Raw genomic sequence first — 15,173 nt, 5'->3', positions numbered from 1 at the left:
GTACTTGTGCCACGTTTACCAGTAGACGGCATGCAAGAGCTCATGTTGCATGAACACACTTCAACAACAACAGCAATAGTTGAACCAGGTCACTCAAAAGTAGCATATAGTTAGTGATGTAGAGAGATCTTTTGGTGGGCAGATGCTCAAAAATGGAGTAGGGACACTTGACAGGGAACACTTTGATTTGGGTTGGATGGTAGGAAGGGGAATTACAAAGCTTAAGTACAAAGTATTTTTGATTTACAAGAAATACGCCTGAGAATGTAAAAGACGAGAGCAAACAGAACACCACAGGTTTACACTGTAAGAAACTTACAAGATACAGTTTGATTAAAAAAAAATCAGAAATGTGTTGGTTTGGAGCTACACTTTGCAACAGTTAGAGAGGACCTCATTTAGTTGTCACTTCCATCCTAATCAAGTGTTTCAATCTGAATGGGCGTTTCTAGTTAAGTGAACACATATTTATAGTTATTGCAAAGGTGTTCTTTTAAAGGAATACTCTACTCAAAAATGATTTATGTAGTTTGTAGTGGTGGCCAAAAAAAAAAAATTAATTTCATGTTTTCATAGAGAAAGTACATAAGAGAGATTTTCATAAACAGGATTGACAGATGACAGACGCTGGACAATAGCCAAATGTGGAGAAAAACATCCTTTGAAAAAAAATCTTATGTAATCTATACTAATAAAAGGCAAAACCCTCACTGACTGACTGACTCACTCATCACTAATTCTCCAACTTCCCGTGTAGGTAGAAGGCAGGCTCATTCCTTACAGCTCACTTACAAAAGTTAAGCAGGTTTCATTTCGAAATTCTACATGTAATGGTCATAACTGAATCCTATTTACGTACATATATATGGCCATAGCCTGCAGCTCAGTCACCGTGTGAGGCGGAGTTGCGTCCCCCATCACCACGCCTCCCATGTAGTTGGCTGCCTGCCTATATTGCGCCCCCCCATACCCACGCCTCCCACGTAATTGAGTGCCTGCCCATATAAGGCTGTCCATCAGCAGCAATCTAGAGAATTGACTGGGATTGGAAAAAGTTCCAACAGCATGTGGAGCTGATTTTTTCTGGCCCACTAAAAGGCAAAGACGAGAGTGAGAAATGCAGCTACCTGCTCCTGTGGACTGGGGAAAAAGGAAGACGCATTTTTAACACATGGACTCTCACCCAGGAGGAAGCCAAGGTACTGAAAACTTATTATGACCGTTTTGAGGCGTTTGTCATGCCTAAGACGAATACGATATTCACGAGATACAAGTTTATAGAGAAGATGCAGGGTATAAACAAGACTTTTGATCGCTTCGTAATGGAGTTGAAATTGCTGGTGAAGGACTGTGCTTATGCAAACAATGATGAGATGGTCAGGGATAGACTAGTGTTTGGCACAAACTCAGCAAAAGTGCGAGAGAAATTTTTAAGTGCTGGGTCTGAGCTAACATTAAATAAAGCTGTGGACATTACAAGATTGCACGAGATAGCACAAGCACAGCTGAGAATCTTTGATGCATGTACTCCGAGCGGCTCACATGAACTGATTGTGAATGCAGTACACAGACAACAAGCAAGAGCTCCAAAGAGCGCTGAACAAAAAACACATTACAAAATTCAGAAGGCAGCAACATGAAGCGAGTGACGCATACAAGCATATTCATAAGTGCAGCTACTGCGGAAACAAAGCACACGGTGGAAAAAGTCAATGTCCAGCTAAAGGAAGACAGTGTAAAAAATGTGGTAAATTGAACCACTTCGCTAAAGTTTGCAGGACTGGGAAAGGTAAACCCGTGCATGCAGTGTGTGATGTCTTAGATAAAGAGGAAGATGAGCTGTTTATTGATGCAGTAAGAAAGGGACAACCCTCTGACGCTGAACAAGCCTTTGTAGACATATCAATAGGAAAGCAAGGTGTAAAGCTTAAGTTTAAATTAAGTTCATAGACACGCTGCCACTAAATATTCGCAGGCAAATCCACAAATTAATACCGGGAAAGCCTGTTAAACATCTTAGATTCACGAGTACCGATTTGGGTAGTGAACACTTCGATGAATGAAACCTGTTATCTTTACAACGGTTGACAAACACGGAATATAACTTGACCACAACACATCCTCCAAATACGAACCTGATTGAAAGAAATAATGATAATCAAATCCTTGATGACAGCAACACTCATAACAGTCACAAAACAATTACACTGACAATCATGTTACGTTATTTTTAAAATATTTCCTTTTCTTTTTCATAACTTCTTTAACACACTACTGCGAAGCACGGGTATTTTGCTAGTAATTCATATGTCCGATATCCATTTGTATGGACCAAACATGCAAAAAATTTGCATTTTTTGCTAAAATATTGTTACATGCTACTTCCTGAAAACTCAACATTAAATGTAAAGAGGAGAGATGTTATTTCCACAATGCTTTGCATTTAAAGATAAGATTCTTGATGAGGAGATGTGGATCTTCAATTCAAAGTTAAATTCAGTCTTTTTAGTCCTGGACCTTATGTTACTACAGTTTGAATTTAACTTTCCTCATAAAGTAAATGAAATTGAATGTGCCAATTTTTATCTCAAGACTAGTAAACTGGCTAGGGCCAGTCATTGCATTTTCTATTCAAATTTGGCATAAATAGAAAGGCTGTGCTATATACCCAAACAGAATTTTGCTTGATCTATTGTGAGTTTCTGCAAAAATGATGAATCCTAGAGATTAACAAGCAACACTACAATGTACAAATGTATGTTATATGCTGTTTTTGTGGGTTTCTCAAACCTCCTTTTAACTCTAGAATTACCAGAGCCTATGAAAAAACTTGTAGATCTGTCCCACCTTAAATCGCTTCTCACCTCTCCGTTAGTGCCTTTTGTCCTTTAAATGTGTTGATAAGCAGCAAACAGTCTAGTATCACATCCCCCACCAGCGCACAGTTTTCTCAGCTCAAGTCTGTTTACCTGCATGTCAATTGCTTGGAGTTGTATAGAGTGAGAAGTCAAGTAAAATCACACCTTTTATAAATACTATATCGTTATTTGGAACACATGCATTTCATGTGTGTTCTGTGTCTACATCGATCTATGTAAACACATCGTTAAAACAGAAACGTTTTTCATGTTTTAGTAATAATTGATGAAATGTAGACATGAAGTTTATAATGTGTGAAACCTGAAGTTCAAATATCAAAGAAACACTTTCACAAAAGGTACAAATATAACAGAACAAGTGTAACTTTCTTTATTCTTCGGTTATTCTCTTGAATAAAAGTGCACTTGTTTTGTTATACTTGTACATCAACATTTATATGTTACTTACATAAAAGCCTGATCGAATGTTATTTATTTGGATTGTTGTCATCTTTCGCCAATTTGTCTTTTCGCTGGGTTGTCTTTTCACCAGGTTGTCTTTTTCCAAGTTGTCTTTCACCGAGTTGACTGTCGCTCAGTTGCCACTGAACCGTCAGCATGTCCTAGTTACACAAGCAGATGGTTTCAAGTACTTTACAGATTCATACAGTAAATTTTTCACTTACACATTCATCAATATTTTAGTAAAGGTCTGGTGTTGTAGAAGCAGAATTTTGATAGTATGCTTCATGGTTACACAACTTTCTGTAACAAAAAGAATATACAGACAGTTCCGCAAATGTTATTTTCTTAATCCAATTAGAACCACAGTTCCTAAATACATTAAAAAAACAGAGGTTCAATTTATTTATTTTTTTAATGTATTTTATATAGTTTCATTCATAAAATATACAGCTGTACAGTTATGTCTTGGGATTGTATATTTCAAAACTCCGAGCACTGTTATGAATAACTTAAATAGCAAAGTAACTTAGGGTGAAGTTAGAAGTTTGAAGGCTAACATGATATATTACTGGTCATGACTACAATTCTGCACCATCAAATTGTTTTATACGTTTGTGTTTTTGTGCAATATTTTATCATTTACTACTGCTGTATATAATGTTGGAATTATGTCATGCATTGTATAGTGTGCTGGTAATTGTATTTACTTTGGTTTTGTGCATTTATGAAACACCAAGAGAAATTACTAGAAACGTTATCATCTGGCAGTGATGTTCAATTCAATTAAATACTCTGTACATGTGACAGTACTACTACTAATACTACCTTTTATAATTTTCCTTTAACTACACAGACTATCTTAATCTACAGAGATTCATCAAAATATATATATTTTTTTTGTTGTATAGCCCAAATTCACCCAAAGAATGCATCAACAGACTTTAACACGCCATTTTTAATTGACAGCACCCCAGCCTTAAATCTCTAAGAAGACAAAAAAAAAAACCAGAAGAAATCTTGGAAAGGGCGGTTCAAAGAGAATGCACTTTCCATATAGGTTAGGCATGGAATGTATGTCAAAAAATAGGGTAAACACAACTCACAAAACAGAATACAAATAGTCCTTTTCTCAGAGCTAGAAGGCTAATCTATCATTGCCACTAAAGAAATACAATACAATAAAGCAATATAATTTGTTCTTACACAAATAAGAATAAATAAGTCTTCTATATGTGGACCATGTATCACAACATTTTGATGATTTTCATGGTCCCTCAGTCCATATTATGTATAGTTTGAGATAGAAATGATAATGCTACAATTTAAAAATATGTTGTGAATGAAAATTGCTTTTTCTATGATTTCATTAATGAGCCACCTGCTGAACAATATTTTCTTTCATCTAAAAATAGAAAAAAATATATATATATATACTGTATATGTATATTTGTGTGTGATCAATGGACTTTAGAACATTCTAACACTCTAGACGAGAACAGGCCATTCAGCCTAACAAAGCTCGCCATTCCTATCCACTTATTACTTCCAAAGAAACATCGAGTCAAGTTTTGAAACTCCCTAACATCTTACTGTCTACCCCACTACTTGGTAGCTTATTCCAAGTGTCTATCGTTCTTTGTGTAAATAAAAACTTCCTAATGTTTGTGCAAAAATTACCCTTAACAATTTTCCAACTGTGTCCCTGTGTTCATGATGAACTCATTTTAAAATAACAGTCTCGATCCACTGTGCAAATTCCCTTCATAATTTTAAACACTTCAATCATGTCGCCTCTTAATCTTCTTTTGCTTAAACTATATAGGCTCAGCTTTTTTAATCTTTCCTTATAATTCAACCTCTGTAGCTCTGGAATAAACCTAGTTGCTCTTCTCTAAACTTCACAAGACAAATCTCAAACAATAAAATGTACTTATATAGCAACTAATTATATATAAATGAAAGAAAAAAATGTATCCCAGGGTTGGAATTACATTTAACTATTAATGTTTTGAGATACTATTTTTGGGTTTCCAGTTGTTTCTGATGAAATGCACAAAATTGTACATAAAATTTGGACATGGTGGTTAAATATAAACTAATAAACTTTGCCAAGGTCACTGAGCTTGTATAAGTTATTGATAGTCTAGATCCAGCTGTATCTGTTCAGAAAGACCTTAATATTATACAGTATGTGTGCAGAAATGGCATATGAAATGTAATGTCAATAAATGTAAGGTAATGGGGAGACTATGTGCAAGGCAAATATAATGCTGGGCTACGTTTCATTTATAAAGGAACTGAATACAAATGAGAGGAGATGATGATAAAAGTGTAATGTGCTGCTAAAATTGCACTTGAAATATAGTGTGCAGTTCTGCCTCTCACATTTTTTCAAAGTGGAACTAATAAAAATAGGTGATTTACCTCTGCTACAAAAAAAAAATATTTTTTTTTCTTTTTTCCTAGTTGGACCACAGTTTTTTATTTGTCCAGCTGAAATGCAAGATTTTTAATTAAAAAAAACCCATTAATTTTCTATATAAGATTATGCTGGAACTCACTTGAGCAACATACATATGGTAAATAATTTTATTTTTTGATCATAAATATGTTGATTAAGAAGCCTTTCCTATAAATTGTGGAATTTTTAACTAAAAGCCTAAAAGCTGACAGTATAAGGACTCATCAAACAGCAACTGCTGCATTGTGGTGTGTCCACCAAAGTGAATCTGATTCATGCAAAGGTATTGAGGACTCCTTTTCTTCTAAATCCAAACACATTTTTTTCAGTTAAATTCCCAAGCATCTTAATCGTCCATCTAGGTTTTTACTATACCTAAAAATAAGAGACTAAATATAGCTTGTTATCGTTCAGTTAACCAAAGTAAGTTAAAGCAGTGGTGCTTCATTGGTGTGACAATGTAATACAAACATTCTAGTTTCACATTTCTGTCACTTCATAAACATTATGTCCCTTCATGAGCCATCTCTTATGTAAGAATCCTAATTCAATGAACTCAGTCCTTTGCTAAAATGATTTAATGTGTGCTATAACGATTTGTTGTGGTGGGCTGGCGCCCTGCCCTGGGTTTGTTTCCTGCCTTGCACCTTGTGTTAGCTGGGATTGGCTCCAGCAGACCCCCGTGACCCTGTAGTTAGGATATAGCGGGTTGGATAATGGATGGATATAATGATTTGTTAGAGAAAGAATAACAAAAAGTTAAAAATGCTATTTTGCAACCTTTTAATCATCAAAATATAGCTAAGTACATTAGTTATGTTCATAACTGTAGAATGTACATGGAAGTACTATAAAATTAATTGTATTTTTTTCATTCGACATGCTATAAATGTTGATCTTTTGTTAGTTTAGCTATTTAGTTAATGTAAAGGCTACTCTAAATGATAGTGCCTCAGTTCAATAATGTATACACCAATTTAAAAATTAGTATTTATTCATTCTAATATACAATGTTGCTGTAATTGGTCAATAGGTTAGCAAAAAGCATTGCAAAGACTGACACATATAAGACAGTAGTCATAAAAATGGAACATGTTGTAAAAGTATCTGGGTTATTTGAACACAAGTCAAATAATTAAAAGATGACATCTGATGGATATTTTACAAATATTACAGGAAAATAAGCACTTTTCAACATAGGCAAAAATAAGAACATGACAACATTCTGAAGAAAAATATTGTGTTGCCTTCTTTCACAGAAAGGTCTGACCTTACCAATTCCCATGCAGCAGACTTAAGACATGGCATTTTGCTTGTTCTTAAATAGGTTGGACGGTTGGTGCTGTTTTGATGTTAATCCTTCAGATGTATTCTGTGAATGAACTTTCATTTCAGTTGCCAAAGACAGACATATCCAAATTGTTTACCTTCTAGTCTACTTTTTTCACCTTTCATTCTTGAAATGTATTTGTGATCACAGTGGTATGAGCCCCACTTCTTTTGGAGTATGCAATGAATAATTCTCCCCCTCAATGAATAGATTCCTAAAAATTACATTGTCATTCAGTGACTGCTTTATGTTACCGTGTGAGAGTGCTTATGTGTCCAAAACCATTCGTTTTAACTTTGACTTAGGATTGCATTTTGTCTACTAGCCTACATACATATGGAGGAATATTGCAAACAAAAATAAATAAATACACAAATAAATGGAAGTACTGTGAATTGATGCAATAAAGGAAGAAGAAGAGGATAAAAAAATAAGCATAAATAAATGTGCCACAGAATGCTTTTTGTTGCTTATTTATTTAATGTTGTCTGTAATATTCCTCCAAATGCAGCATGAAATATGGCTTGAATGTAAAATTGTCACTTTCACTTGCCAAAGCTGAGAAGGTGGGCTCTAATGAGTACTGTTTCTTGATTGGTGAATCGTCTGCAGAGTGAACGTATGTGCTTTACTTGACTTGGAAAACCTGTGGTTCATGCTTATGCTCACAAAGGTGCTGAGAATTACTGTGCAAAGCGGCTTCTTTAATTCTATAAACTCCAAAGTCCTCATTGGCAGCCTGCATCAGAAGTGTCTGCTGTAAATGTGGCATTCAATGGTAAAAGGTTTAAGTCACATGAATAGACAATTTGCTAATTTAAAAAAAGCACTCGCCAGAACCCGCATTCTCAGCTTTGAGAAATGAAAGTGACCGTTTTAAATTCTAGCTGTATTTCATGTTGTGTTTGGAGGAATATTTAGGACAAAATTAAACAAGCAAATAAGCACCAAAAGCCATATTCTGTGACACAGTAATTAATTTATGGTCGCATTTTACTCTGTGCTAGTTGGGATGGGCTTCAGCATCATGCCCTGCAACCCTGTTCAAGAATAGAATATAAGAATAGAATTAGACAATGGCAGACATTCCTACTATTTGAAGCTATTGGAATATTACAGCAGTGTTTTTTCAAAGAATCCTTAGCATTTATGGGGAACAGAATTGATTTAGCCCAGTAAATCTTATATCCTGAGCAGTACTCATTCATCTTGAATATTTCCAAATCCTATAACAAGTCAGTCTTGGGATTACCTGTAGAGCATATCTGCAATATATTGAAATTACATGAGAGATTCTATTAATCTAATTAGGTTAATATGATCTGAGTCACAAGCCACAATAACTAGGGTCTTCAGAGATATTGCAAGAAGCATGGAGCTGGGGGGTTGACCTGTAGTTTAAATAGCATATTTGCATAGGGAAAGAAGAAGACATCACTTAATTGGGTAATTAGGATTTAGTGTTCTTACCATACATTTTTCTATAACCTTTAAAGAAAGTCCCAATTTACCCCATAAAAGTCAGTCTCTGTATTTAAGAGAGAAATACAACTAAGGATCATAATTTAGTAGTACAATCCAATATTGGTACAAGTAACAGCCAGTAAATTTGATCAAATGTACTGTATATATCATACTGCACTAATTTGGGCTTCACTGAATTCATACCAGTACGCTGGTGTATTTTAGACAATAATTTAATACATGAGTTGATTAAAAAAAGGTCTATAGCTAAAGCAAATTGTATGATCTTTATTTTAGAAAGCAAATGTCAAATAGCTAATAAGACCTGTGGTGGGAGACAACAACAACATTTATTTATATAGCACATTTTCATACAAAAAATGTAGCTCAGAGTGCTTTGCATATTAAAGAACAGAAGAATAAAAGACACAGTAAATAAATAAAATAAGTCAACATTAATTAACATAGAATAAGAGTAAGGTTCGATGGCCAGGGTGGACAGAAAAACAAACAAAAAAAAACTCCAGACGGCTGGAGAAAAAATAAAATCTGTAGGGATTCCAGACCATGAGACCGCCCAGTCCCCTCTGGGCATTCTACCTAACATAAATGAAACAGTCCTCTTTGGATTTAGGGTTCTCACGGAAGGACTTGATGATGATGGTCACGTAAACTTTTGGCTTTTAGTCTATCAATAGGCGCTTTTCCACTGCATAGTACGGCACAGCACGGTTCAGTACAGCTCACCTTGGTTCGGCTCAGTTCGGCTCGGTTTGCATTTCGACTGCAGTTTAGTACCGCTTTAGAGTGGGCGGGATTATTCACGTGCCGTTATAGTTGCGCCGCCTCTACTGCCGTGACACCGTGAAACTTTTACAACAACACGTAGACAACGACAACACTTTAGCTCGACGACGCGCAAGGGTAAGCATCTAAAAAAAGCACATCACTAGCTAACTTTTATCACTGTTGCAAAGCATAAAATGAACTTAACTGCCAGTGTAACATTAAAATGCTAAAATGACGATTTTCTCCGGCCAATCAGTGACCAGCAGTTTACACGTCACATTTTGGTAACGGTTCGGCGCGCTTGGAACCTCGGCTGAGGTGGTACTAAAAAAAGGACCAGGTACCACGTACTGTTCCCAGTGGAAAACCCCCCAAAAGTGAGCTGAACTGAACCGTGTCGTGCCGTACTATGCAGTGGAAAAGCGCCAAATGTTGGAGCATCATTATGCTTTGAGTAGGTGGCCGCCACCACAAAGAAACCAGAAAAAGAAACAGAAGAGAGAGTAGGGGTCAGTACGGATTTTCGAGCCACTATGAATAGTTATTATGATGAATTGAACATACAGAGTATCAGTATTAAGTTAAAGTGAAGTTAGGAGAAAGTCATGTTAAAGTAATTTTTTAGTTTTTTAAAGTGCTCTACTGTATCAGCCTGGCGAATTCCTATTGGCAGGCTATTCCAGATTTTAGGTGCATAACAGCAGAAGGCCGCCTCACCACTTCTTTTAAGTTTTGCTCTTGGAATTCTAAGGAGACACTCATTTGAGGATCTAAGGTTACGATTTGGAATATAGGGTGTCAGACATTCGGATATATAAGATGGAGCGGGATTATTTAGGGCTTTATAAACCATAAGCAGAATTCAATTCTGAAAGACACAGGTAACCAGTGTAGTGACATCAAAACTGGAGAAATGTGTTCGAATTTTCTTTTCCTAGTTAGGATTCTAGCAGCTGCTTTCTGCACTCGTTGCAAATGATTTATGTCTTTTTTGGGTAGTCCTGAGAGGAGTGCGTTACAGTAATCTAGTCTACTGAAAACAAAAGCGTGAATTAATTTCTCAGAATATTTCAATGATATAAGAGATCTAACTTTTGCTATGTTTTTTAAGTAAAAAAATGCTGTCCTAGTGGTCTGATGAATATGCGATTTAAAATTCAGGTTACAGTCAACAGTTACCTCTAACTTTTTTACTTCCGTCTTAACTTTTAATCCTAATGCATCAAGTTTATTTCTGATAACCTCATTGAATCCATTATTGCCAATTACTAAAATTTCAGTTTTCTCTTTATTTAGCTTGAGAAAATTACTATTCATCCATTTAGAAATACCAGTAAGACATTGTGTTAGTGAATCGAGAGAGTCGGTGTCATCAGGTGCTACTGATAAGTACAGCTGTGTGTCATCAGCATAGCTGTGGTAACTCACGTTGTAACCTGAGATTATCTGACCTAACGGAAGCATATAGATTGAGAAGAGCAGCAGACCCAGGATAGAGCCTTGTGGAACACCATATCGGATATCATGTGCCTTTGAGTTGTGATTACCACAACTAAGAAAGAATTTTCTCCCTGCCAGGTAGGATTCAAACCAATTTAAGACACTGCCAGAGAGGCCCACCCATTGACTAATGCGATTTCTAAGAATATTGTGATCAATGCTGTCAAATGTGGCACTCAGATCTAAGAGGATGAGAACAGATAAATGGCCTCTGTCTGCATTTACCCACAAGACATTTACTACTTTAACGAGTGCAGTTTCTGTGCTGTGATTTGTTCTAAAACCTGACTGAAATTTATCAAGAATAGCATGTTTATTGAGGTAGTCATTTAACTGCATAATGACTGCCTTCTCTAGAATTTTACTTAAAAATGGCAGGTTAGAGATGGGTCTAAAATTTTCAAAAGCAGAGGGGTCAAGATTATTTTTCTTGAGTAGAGGTTTAACTACAGCAGTCTTAAGACAGTCTGGGAAGACCCCCATATTTAATGACAAATTTACTATGTCAAGAATATTATCAATTAGCACGCCTGATACTTCCTTGAAAAACCTTGTTGGTATTGGGTCATGGACGTAAGTGGAAGGTTTCAGTTGAGAGATTATTCGATGTAAATCAGGTAAATCTATCCTGGTGAAAGAATTTAATTTGTTTATAATAGAGTACTGAGGCTATCCAAATCCAGAAATGTGTCTTTATTTTTAGGCTTCATGCCATCACAGACCTTATACATAGAAGCAGAAGAATCAAGCATGACTGCTTCTTGATCTGAGAGATGTGATATTTCCAGCCTACAAAAAATGTATCAATTTCACCAAAAACCACATTCTCCTCTGCTGCAAACAGTCTAGATTAAAAGGAGACATTTCCTTAATTTATCAAGTTAAGGTCAATAATCAAGCATCTATTTTGTGTTATGAAATAAGAAGGGGAAACAAATGCTTCTATTCTGTTATGATATAGGACTAACAATCTGCTTGGAACAAAACCAGAAGTGTAGTAACATGTAAGCATCTGGAACTCAGCATGCTGAAACATTAAAGCATTTTGTTTAGTTTTGACAGCAGAAATGTGTATGTTAAGCATTTTTTATAGCTAGAAGTATGAGATTGTCCAAATCTAGACAGGTCTGCCTCTATCATGCAGAAATTCTTTCAGTTTTAAGGAGAACTGGTCATAGAAACCATTCTTAAATAAGGCTGTATTAAATTTTCCATCTCAGTGCATGTAATGACAGCAGTGATATATTAGACACGATCAGTACTGTGTCATGATCTGATCATGTAGATGGGTTCAAAGATTGCAAATTCAAAGTATAATCAGTATGGGACTGAGATTTGTGTTGATGAAAGAAAAAGGAAAAATTATTGACGTTAGCACACATGGCATAAAACAGTTTTGTTTGCTTGTCCTGGAGGAAAAAAAGAATCACTATTTGATGACTATAGCAATTTTACACTTGTACCCCAAAAACATAATGCTTGCAGTATAATATTGCATACATTTAAAAACAGTAGAATATTAATGTGAGTTACACGAAGATTTTGCACCAAAGTAAATGAACATGTGTGTGTTGATGAGAAAAAAAGCAATACTTTGATGTTTTGTAGAAATGTTTGTATTTCACTTGGAGTAAAAAGAAAATGATTATTTATTTGATAGAGTTTAAATATTGTACTTTTTGACAAACATCGGTAAAGATACCCTTGTTGCATCTAATAAAAAGAGGAAACAAAAAATATAATCTAATATGTTATCACACAGATATATTGAAACATCCAAAAGGTGAGCAGAAGTATAGCATTTTTGATTAATGGTGGACAACACAACTAGAGGCCAGTCAGATTCAAAACAACTCCTAAAGTGATGTTAATTTTGATTTTGCCCAATTTTAAGTAAAATAGAATATCAGTTTACTATTGCATGATAGTGGTAGGTTAGGATACTTCCAGTCATGCAAGATAAGGTGTCATGCTAACAATGTAGTGTAAGTCATTATATTAGATTTTTCATTAACACTAGAATTACCAGAGCCTGCAAAAAAACTTGTAGATCCGTCTCACCTTAAATCGCTTCCCACTTCTCCGTCAGCGTCTTTTGTTCTGAAAATGTGTGGATAACCAGCAAACAGCAAGCAGCCTGCCATCACATCCCCCCACCACCACACAGTTTTCTCAGCTCAAGTCTGTTTACCTGCGTGTCAGTTGCTTAGAGTGTTGCTTGTATAGAGTGAGAAGTTAAGCAAAATGACACCTTTCATAAATACTATATCGTTAGTGGGAACACTTGCATTTCATGTGTGTTCTGTGTCTACAACGATCTATGTAAACACATCATTAAAACAGAAACATTTTTCATGTTTTAGTAATAATTGACAAAATGTAGGTAGATAGATAGATAGATAGATAGATAGATAGATAGATAGATAGATAGATAGATAGATAGATAGATAGATAGATAGATAGATAGATACTTTATTAATCCCAAGGGGAAATTCACATAATCCAGCAGCAGTATACTGATACAAAGAAACAATATTAAATTAAATAGTAATAAAAATGAAAAAAAAAATAATAAAAAAAGCAGACAATAACTTTGAGTAATGTTAGCATTTACTCCCCCGGGTGGAATTGAAGAGTCGCATAGTGTGGGGTAGGAACGATCTCCTCAGTCTGTCAATGGAGCAGGACAGTGACAATAGTCTGTCACTGAAGCTACTCCTCTGCCTGGAGATGACACTGTTCAGTGGAGACATGAAGTGTATAATGTGTGAAGCCTGAAGTCCAAATATCAAAGAAACACTTTCACAAAAGGTACAAATATAACAGAAGAAATGCACTTTTATTCAAAAATATTACTGCAGAAAATGAATGAATGAATGCCTTTTATTGTCACTATACACATGTACAATGAGATTAAAAGCAGCTCTTTCAGTGCAGACATATATGTAGTACACAACAAGTAAATAAACAAATAAACAAATGGTGTAAAAAGTTGCAAAAAAAAAAAAAAAAGAACCAGCGTTAGGGTGCAACATTGAGACACATTTGCTACGACTGCTCTGGTGGCGCAACGGTATCAACTGTTGACTGGTAATCAAAACTTCACTGGTTCATTCCCGGACGAGTCCATTTTGAGAAGTGAGCTGCTCGTATTCTTACTATTTTAGGATAAAAAAATACATTTGATTTCAGTCTGTAACAGCCGGTAATTTATAATACTTGTAAAGGTTAGCTTTGTTTTTTTTTAATTCACTTTTATTCTCTCAGCCGTGTTCACGAACCCAAACCTGCATTTGACACTACTGTTTTCACATAGACGCACTATAACTGAAGTCTATTCAGATCATGGCGACGTTTCTACATTGGAGCAAGAATGCACTTCGCACTTTTGCCATCGATGTAATTTGCATATGTACATGGGAAGCTCTGCACTCTACTTGTGACTGTAGGAAGTAAATAAATAAATGAAGGTAAATAGGTAAATAACATTCAATCTGGCTTTTATGTAAGTAACATATAAATGTTAATGTTTTGGGCACATGCTCCGTCCTTACATACACCGTCCTTTGTATGTAAGAGCCAGATTGAATGTTACAACAAGCAGTACCGTAGCTTATCAGGCATTATGAAAAATCCTAGACTGTCTAATATATTTGTGAAAAGTTTATCACAAAATACCGTGAAAGATTTCCAAAGTTTGTGACCTCAAGCCTGATACTTTTTAGATAGTCAAGGAAGATTTATGCAAGGTTCAGTGTTAGGTTAATTTAGACTAGACTATTTACACAAATAAATGAGGAGTGCATTTTAGCAAAAGCTGACATCCATTCATTATGTAAAAATTTAAGTGAAAGATTCCATTACCAAAATTGTCTCAGATTACCTATAAGTAGAGTCAGATTAATGCTTGAGACTTTGCTGAGTTTAAGCCCCGGACATTAAAGGAGAGTAGGGCCTATAACATAAAAAAATCCATGGCTCATTTGAAGTTTTGTATTTTATTTTGAGTGCTTAAAATAAAACAAAAAAAATTCAGATGTGAGCATAAGTAGGCTAACAATTCTATTCTATAACATTTCAGTAATTATTTACCGCTCTGGTGCTCATCTTTCTAATCATAAAATAGATTATTATGATAACAATTGAGAAGACAAATTCATAATTAATTGCAGAATTACATTATTTGAGGGTTCCTCTAGAGTTCCTCTTTCTCTTGCACAATTTGACTCAAAAACTAATCAGCACATCATCATCTCAACTCTGTTCTGAGTTTGGTATTTTTCCATCCAGCCGTTTTAGCTCTAGG

The sequence above is a fragment of the Polypterus senegalus genome, chromosome 11, assembly GCF_016835505.1.
Source record: "Polypterus senegalus isolate Bchr_013 chromosome 11, ASM1683550v1, whole genome shotgun sequence".
Lineage (NCBI taxonomy): Eukaryota > Metazoa > Chordata > Cladistia > Polypteriformes > Polypteridae > Polypterus > Polypterus senegalus.
The sequence above is the reverse complement of the archived record's forward strand: the minus strand, read 5'-3'. Positions refer to the sequence as shown.